Below are 9,303 nucleotides of genomic sequence, written 5' to 3'. Positions count from 1 at the left end.
CAGAGGTAGGAGGTGGCTGGTGCAGTAACTGCTAATGTCAGCATTTCCTGAGTTTGGGGAACAGTTCTATGGGTATATCTAAGGATATAGCTAAGTGCTAAGGAGATGACTTGAATTTATTTATTTATTTATTTATTTATTTATTTATTTATTTATTTATTAAGCCGTGCTAGCTGACTAGGTAAAAATACTGGCTTCTCTGCATCCAATCTAAGGATTGTACCATGCTTATTCCTATCTCATCAGATGATCTTTAGCCTGAGGAAAAAGTGAGGAACCAAATGACAGCTGTGGCTTTTCAAAGTCATAAAAGAGGAAAATATGTGTGCGTGTACTTATTTATTTATTTCTCTCTCCCTGTTATGTATTTTATGCTGAGGCTATGAAGCTTATTGAACTTTTTTTTGAGCCCTTAAGGTATATCCAATGTCACTCAGACATCAAAGCTCCAGAGCTGAAATGGAAAGAGAACAACCAAATTGCATTTAAAGGTTAATAAAATAATGCTTGTGTTTTCTGTTGTCACAGAATGCTAAAAAGCAAAACATTACCTTCATGTTTACAAAGGCGAACAGAAAATAGAGAAACGTGAAGTCAGCTGTGATTAGCTTAGCCTTTGTTCTAAAAATGATACACCCTTATGCTATATCAGGGACAGGACGGGTTCTTCATTTTTGTTTTGCCAGATATTAAATAATCTCAATGCCTGCTGATAACTCCATTGTAGTTTATGAGAGTTTATTACTTCTAATTTAAAACTAAATATTTAATACAAGAATTTCCTATCTTTTTTTTTTTTTTTTTTTTTTTTTTTTTCCCTTTGGGAATCTGGGTGGCTTTTGTGTAAGTAAAGCTGCTTGAGTATCTTCCTTATACTTCACATATGGGCTATGCTTATAGTAGGCTCAAAGAGTAAATTAAGGTTATAGCCACACAACAGAATTGCATGAGTACAATCAGCCACCTTGACTCGTATGGCTGAGTTTAACTTTGGTCTCGCTCTGTCCTCAAAGCACAGATGCAGTTCTGTGGGAGTAGCTGAGGAGCGAACAGAGCTTGCAACTTGTAAGCTATACAGTGTGTGAAAACAAGTTAAACTCCCTGAAGGCTTACTGGTCCTTTTAAAGTTTTATACTCCTCTGATACATTTTGAGTCTGGTACAGCAGCTAAATGTTTCTTTCCTATGGCTTGTTACTCTGCAGGCCAAAAACCCCACATCACTCAGTGTGATCAGGCTCCTCCAGGACTTTCAGTAGTGTCACTCACATTATTCAAGAAACAGATGTCACTGAAGTCTAGGAGAGCAGAAAGTATTAGTAGAGTGATCACAGCTTGTGAAGTCCAATGAATTAGTTGAAATTCCTCCTGTGGTGAGGTCCTAGTACCAGTCTGACTGACTCAGTAGCCCTTGGGTCTTGCTTAAAAAAAAGAAAAAATAAAACATATCATGGTAGCTTGGAGGCCCAGCTGAGTCCAGTAAGGAGAATACTGGCAAAATTTGCAATGCATTTAATATTCTTTTTTTTCCCAGGAGTATTTTAAAGTAATCTGTTATGTGCATCTGCTTGCTCTATTTCTGTTTCTTAGCCTGAGATTCCTCACACAGGAGGCAATAATCCTGCATCATGTTAGATCATATCATGTCACATTGAATTTTGACCTTGGCTGACATAACATGCTACAGTTGAAGTAATGTAATGTGAACCAATGTATCATGTGCTTAATGTTAATCTGAAGTTGGGTTAGAAACTGGCTGGATAGCCGGGCCCAAAGAGTCGTGGTGAATGGAGTCAAATCCAGTTGGAGGCCGGTCACTAGTGGCATTCCCCAGGGCTCAGTGCTGGGGCCAGTCCTCTTTAATGTCTTCATCGATGATCTGGATGAGGGCATTGAGTGCACCCTCAGTAAGTTCGCAGATGACACCAAGTTAGGTGCGTGTGTCAATCTGCTTGAGGGTAGGAAGGCTCTGCAGGAGGATCTAGATAGGCTGGACTGATGGGCTGAGGTCGACTGCATGAAGTTCAACAAGGCCAAGTGCCGGGTCCTCCACCTGGGGCGCAATAACCCCAAGCAGAGCTACAGGCTGGGAGATGAGTGGTTGGAGAGCTGCCAGGCAGAGAAGGACCTGGGAGTGATGGTGGATAGTCAGCTGAATATGAGCCAGCAGTGTGCTCAGGTGGCCAAGAAGGCCAACGGCATCCTGGCTTGTATCAGAAACAGCGTGACCAGCAGGGCTAGGGAAGTGATCGTCCCCGTGTACTCGGCTCTGGTGAGGCCGCACCTCGAGTACTGTGTTCAGTTTTGGGCCCCTCGCTACAAGAAGGACATCGAGGTGTTTGAGCGGGTCCAGAGAAGAGCGAAGAAGCTGGTGAGGGGCCTGGAGAACAAGTCCTACGAGGAGCAGCTGAGGGAGCTGGGCTTGTTCAGCCTGGAGAAAAGGAGGCTCAGGAGTGACCTTATTGTTCTCTACAGGTACCTTAAAGGAGGCTGTAGTGAGGTGGGGGTTGGTCTGTTCTCCCACGTGCCTGGTGACAGGAGGAGGGGGAATGGGCTAAAGGTGCGCCAGGGGAGTTTTAGGTTGGATGTTTGGAAGAACTTATTTACCGAAAAGGTTGTTAGACATTGGAACAGGCTGCCCAGGGAAGTGGTGGAGTCACCATCCCTGGAGGTCTTTAAAAGACGTTTAGATGTAGAGCTTAGGGATATGGTTTAGTGGAGGACTGGTTAGTGTTAGGTCAGAGGTTGGACCCGATGATCTTGAGGTCTCTTCCAACCTAGAAATTCTGTGATTCTGTGATTATCTTTGAACATAGCAAAAGGTTTGGATAGCGTGTTGTTTGAATCTGCACCCTTTTCCTCAGGCAGTCTGAACTGCATATGTTTGAGCTAATGACCAAAAACAACAGAGAGGAAGAAGCAGGGCAAACACTAGACAAGTGTTTCCATGGGAGTTAGTAAGAAAGATAGTAATGAGTTTAGTATGGGTCTGCTGCTAATCCTCTACAAGAGACTCTATCCCCCTCAACATCTCCATAACAAAGATAGAAGTGTGAGCACTCAGTGGGAGCACTGGACATCAATTCATTGCATTCTTTGGAATTTTGGATACAGAAAGCTGTCTGAGTAGATTTGTTGCTGTAGGAGTTGCTGAATAGATTTATTGATGTTACTCTAGGTAAAAGTTATTATAAATGCTGGGCCCTATGAAATTAACCATTTTTATAAGATTTCCTATGTTCATGTTCCTGCTTGATCTCTTGACCTAATGCCCAATTGCGCCCAATACTATGTAGGAGGATCTGTGTTTTTTTTTTTTTTTTTTTTTTTTCCTAGAGAGATTTAGAGAAAATACTGTGTGTTGCCTTGGAAGGAATTTTGTAAATTATATGTCAGATTAAAGCATGTCTGCAAAGTAATTGTTTGACTTTAAATCTTTTAAAAATAATGTTCAGTGCTAGAATTGTCTATTGTTGTTTCTTCAGTGGGTTAGCAATGCTCAGAGCCTGTTTCTGTTTCTCCCATCATATGTCCCTGTAACAGGATGATGTTCTTTAATGCAATCATTGTCTGGCTGACATCTTTTTGCTGCCCTCATTCTTACTCAACTAGTTCTAACTGACAGGGAATATTGTTTTTGACTTGTTGTTAGACCAATATTTTCAGTCCTTTGTGCTTATAAATTAACCTTCTAAAGATATAATTGTGCATCTGCTTTGGTGAAAGTACTAGGCAACCCAAGCTGAAAACATTTTGGAAATGAGCTGAGTGTATCTAGTGGCCTAATCTGATGAATGTTGGCATACAAATGTGCTACAGATGGTAGTCAAACATTGGTTTTATATCAAATAGGGGAAAAAGGTACTCAAAAAAGGCACCTGAGCACACAGAATTTTTGAGTGCCGTAAATCTTGAATGCCATAAATCAGGCTTTGGAGTACTTTAGTGCTCCTAATAAGAAAAATGGATGGAAGCTTTATCTTCTTCCTTTGGAGGAAATGACTTTCGTTACTCTGAACTGCCCTTTGATCATAGGTCACTGCTGCATTCTTGGCTATACTGAGCCCCATTGTCCTCACATTGAAGATAACTAAAACTTCCCTCTAGGAGCACAGGTCTAGACCGTAGCTAATAGAGTAGCAGTGTTAGTGGGTGAAACTTTCTCCTAAATAATCTGAAAATCCTCAAGACTTTCCTAATTAAAATTATTTAATGAAAGCTACTCTATGTCTTATGTCCTCTTAGTTTTCTCTATTTCAGTTAATCTTTAAAAATGCAGGCTGCTGATAGAAATATTTGCAAAAGTTCATAGTAGAAAGAGCAGCACAGCCGTTGCCTAATAAGATGAACTAAAGGATGATAATTTGTCCTTGTCACTGCCAATGTCCTAAACAAGTAATTAAAAAGAAAGAAAATTATGTTTTCTCTCAGTCTAATTAGACTCAGATATGTTGCAGACTTCCCCCAACCAGGTTTAACTAACAAGCAGCCAGAAGAAGGTAACAGTGCAGTCTGAGCACAGTGCTGTAAGGTATTGTGGGGCCTCAGTCAAAACACAAGAGATGAAGCAGCATAGCAACAAAATTGCAAAGGAAGTAAAGGCTTTTTCAGTCACAGATTTCCTGCCTTCTATTTAAAACAACATCAGGAGATGGACAAATTCATTTATTTTGGCAGAATTAAGGAGACTTTGAGATTGTCAGTTGCCAGGCTCAAGTGGGTCATCAAAGCACTGAACTCAAAATCCTAATGAAAAAGCTTTGAGGCATTTAATCTAACATGAAATTGAGAAACAATGGAGAAAGCAGGTACTTTTTGAACACTAATTTCCAGACAGGAGCATCACCCCAGACCTGAGTGCAGCCAGGAATAAAGAGACATTTTCTTCAAATGTCAAGCTGAGGCATACGCTGACAGTATTGCAAGGGCAGAACTATTGCGGATGAATCTTCAACTCTTTAGTAAATAAATCAGCAGTTACACTAATTAAATATATGGTGAGAAAAGGACTCTAGCCTTTTCTAGGCAGCATGTCTCAGCAAAAGGAATATCAGTCGAGTAAAATACCGGAGGAAAGGCCATAAAATGGCACACAGCAGATTGTTGATGACACCTGGAGTTGCCAAAGAAGGATAGAGCGGGTGCAAGGAAGAAATTGCATTTCTATGTACAGTAACCTCTGACCAGCCAGATAAATCATGGCTAGTCAGAAGTTATTCTGGGGCTGCAAACTCCAGGGCAGTATGTGAGCCAGAGCCACTGGAGCTGTTGCGATATGTTTTCTACTTGGTGAAACTACAAAAAGATGAAAAGAAGCTTCCTGAGAGAAATAGGATACTGGAATTAGGGGAACTTAAATAAAAATTCAAGGGGGTTGGGGAAAAAAAAAATTGTGCCTTTTCTCTCACTAGTTTATTCTCTCTGTGAAATTAGTAATACTACGAACAGACTGTAAGAGCAGCAGTAGCAAGTATTGAGAAAGTTCAAGAGCAGTCCCTTTACAAGGGGAGTGCTAAAGGTCTGAGGATATTAATGTCTCTACATTTGCAAATCCTTTGTGGAACAGAATACCTTGCATGATTAGTTTAGAAATTATTATATATAGTGATAGGAGAGCAAGTAATTCACTAGAGCCTCCATCCCAAAGCAAAGTCTAATAGTGCAAATGCCCCCACCCCTGCTATGTCACTGTGCAGTCAGCACAACTTTTTGGCAGACATCTCTCATGGGAGTGGGTCTAGAACAGGAATAAAACCAAATGTCTCTGGAAGAATGTTCCAGAAATAATAGGACTGCATTTGGAAGAGCCCGTGATAAGTTTCACTGCACATCTCTAGTCTATTACGTGTGTCCTCTGCCCTCCCCAAACAACAAAAATACCAAAAGACCCAGAAAAATCCTTCTCCCCAAATACTTTACTGATGCTATTCTTTTACTCCTCTTCCTTTATTTGCCATTTTAATTTCTCATACTTGTAGGTGGTAATTCAACTGCCCATGGGTATGTGCTACTGCAGCCTGCAGATTGCTGAGGCACCTTGCATGCAAGGGTCTGGGCCTGGTCCTACCAGGGCATTGCTGCAGTGCTTCTCCAGCCCACAAAGGTATTGAGTGATGCCTGTTTCTTTCTTTCAGTCACTAACATTAAAAAAATACTTTGTAGCAGAGAGAAGCTGAAAACAAACCTCTTCCCCCTGGTTTAGTTTAGCTTTGTGCTCCGGTAGGAGGCAATAGGATGTAGTAGCAAGGAGCACCTGCAAGAAGTTGTGCCTCAGAAGTGGACAGGGCCCTGTCCTGCAGGTAACAGACCTGTCCTATCAGTTTTGTGTTCGTTTGTGCATTTTGGTAGATAAATATTGCCCATTTACAGAGCACCTTCTGTCCTAAAGGATCCTGATGTCTTCATAGCACAGTTCATATGTAGGACTGCAAAAATTCAGTTAAGCTCTCCTTAGGATGGTCTGAAATTGCTCACTTTAAGCCCTCATAAAACCACATTCTCAGTTTTTAAAGTCTGACTTGAACGTGTTAAAAAATATACAGGCACTGCATCACATTGCACAGATAGGAAAAAGCAGATGGACTTGCTTTTTGTGTGTGCTCAGAAACAATGAAAACTTGTCGATATTTTTCATTTGAATTTTCATGAAGAGCTAAAAAACTCTGCTGATGCTGGAGGGGGCAAGAAAATGCTGTGTCTTTACTGGCAGAGAAATATTTGAATGGTTGTTGACAATGAGCACAGTGCATGGAATGTGCTTGGACTAAGCAAGTGAAGATGTTTGACGTATTGGCAATACAGCACAGGGTCAGGGGGTGACAGATTAATGTTGTATTTCACAGTCCAAGTGAATATTCACTGCATGCTTTTGTATGCTCTTTGTTATTGCACACATTTGGAAGGACAAACTGGCTCTGGGTTGGTTAAACCTATGCAGTGATTTTAGCATGAAAATAGCTTATTTTAGTTTAATCAACTAGGCACAAGTATAAAGTAAATATAAATAAGCTATTCTTAGACTAAATTAAGAACATCATGCAGGAGTTTGCACTATTTTAATTAAAATCAATTTAATTTCTTAACCGAATTCAGTGCAGGGATTTGCAGCAGCCTTCGATCATGACCACTGCAGCCTAAGCAGGAGCACATGTCATGGCCAGGCCCAGTGGCTTGGGGTATGCTTGGAAAATCTTAAGGCAGGAGGGAAAGATTATAAGGAAAAAAACAAACAAACAAACAACAGCACCAACTCACAGACCCCTTAAAACCCCACTTGATGGAGCTTGATGCTCTCCCTAGCTGCCTGCTTCTGGCAAGCTCCCTGGAACAAGTAAGAGAAACACTCTGCTTCCAGCAACAGAGACCGAGAAGCCAGTGGATACTTTTCAACCCTACAGATTCTTTTAAAGAATGGGACGTAAAGGAATGAAATGGAAAACAGATGATAGACAGAGGCTGGCGAGAACAGAAGGAATGCAGAGCAGGCAGCCTGTTTGTCTCAGAGTAACTGACAAACATGCTTGTGGAAGTAGCCAAGCCTATCGGCAGCAGTGTCTTAAAATAATGGAATAGTAAAATGGAATAGTGATGCCTCTCTTCTGGAAGGTGCTGAGTGCTTTGGCTTTGTTGCATTGCTGCAGTGTTGGACTGAGCCCCTGGTAATACGCATTTCACATAGCTGTGCAGCCAAGGACAAGTGCAGTCCAGGGCAGAAGTTTGTATGGGAGGAACCTGCAGAACGCAGTCGCACACCAGTGCCTGCAGTGCTTGGACAGGCACATGTTTGAAACAGCCCTGGGGATTCACAGAAGCAGAACACAATCAGAAAGCTCCAGCTGCTGAGCTCGGATTTCCTAACCCCTCTAATACCTGGTCTAAGGGTAGTTCTATGGATATTTTTTTTTTTAATTTTCTTATTTTTTTTATTTTTTGTGTTGAACCATGCTCAGAGACTTGCACGTGTTTGTAAGTTTTGTAATCAGAGCTGTTGTTTTCAAGGCAAAGAGCTCTTCCCTGTGTTGTACATCCTTCATAGATGAGGAGCAGACAGTAGCAGATTTATGATGAGAAATTTTCTTCTGCTGTCCCAGATCTTATTCCTTAAGAAGTACTCACAAATACTCAATCTAAAGCCAGCAAAGTGAGAGCCCACCGAATCACAGAATTGAAGGGGTTGGAAGGGACCTCAAAAGATCATCCAACCCCCCTGCCAAAGCAGGTTCCGTACAGCAGGCTGCCCAGGTAGGCGTCCAGATGAACCTTAAATATCTCCAGAGAAGGAGACTCCACAACCTCCCTGGGCAGCCTGTCCCTGTGCTCTGTCACCCTCACCATGAAGAAGTTCTTTCTCATGTTGGTGCCGAACTTCCTGTGCTTCATCTTGTGGCCATTACCCCTTGTTCTGTCCCCGCAAACCACTGAAAAGAGGTTGGCCAAATCCCTCTGTCTCCCACACCTCAGGTATGTATACACATTGATGAGATCCCCTCTCAGTCTTCCTTTCTCCAGGCTGAACAGACCCAGGTCTCTCAGCCTTTCCTCATAGGGAAGATGCTCCAGGCCCTGTATCATCTTTGTGGCCCTCCGCTGGACTCTTTCCAGGAGATCCCTGTCTTTCTTGTACCGGGGAGCCCAGACCTGGATACAGTACTCCAGGTGAGGCCTGACCAGGGCAGAGTAGAGGGGGAGGATCACCTCCCTTGACCTGCTGGCCACACTCCTTTTAATGCACGCCAGGATCCCATTGGCCCTCTTGGCCACCAGGGCACACTGCTGGCTCATGGTCAACCTGTCACCCACCAGGACCCCCAGGTCCTTCTCCTCAGAGCTCCTCTCCAGCAGGTCATTCCCCAACCTGTACTGATACATGCGGTTGTTCCTTCCCAGGTGCAGGACTCTACACTTGCTCTAATTAAACCTCATTTGGTTTCTTCCTGTCCATCTCTGCAGCCTGTCCAGGTCTCGCTGAATGGCATTACAGCCTTCTGGCGTGTCAGCCACTCCTCCCAGCTTTGTGTCATCAGCCTGCTTGCTGAGGGCAGACACTATTCCCTCATCAAGAAAATCACAATGGGAATGGCCATGGGATTCAGGTACTGGCACATTCACTCACAAGTTGGAAGTGATGTGATGCCTTTTACAAAAATAAAGTGGGTGGGTACAGAACCCCCTCTTTGAGGTCCAGGCAAGTACAGATCCAAGGAAAACACAGGTAGGAGTTAATCCACACTCCATTCAAAACACAGAGCAAAACAAGCAGTGTTTGGTTACAACCATCTGACTGCGAGACATGGCTGGGTGGTTGA

This window comes from Netta rufina (assembly GCF_964035555.1).
Source record: "Netta rufina genome assembly, chromosome: 11".
Lineage (NCBI taxonomy): Eukaryota > Metazoa > Chordata > Aves > Anseriformes > Anatidae > Netta > Netta rufina.
The sequence above is the reverse complement of the archived record's forward strand: the minus strand, read 5'-3'. Positions refer to the sequence as shown.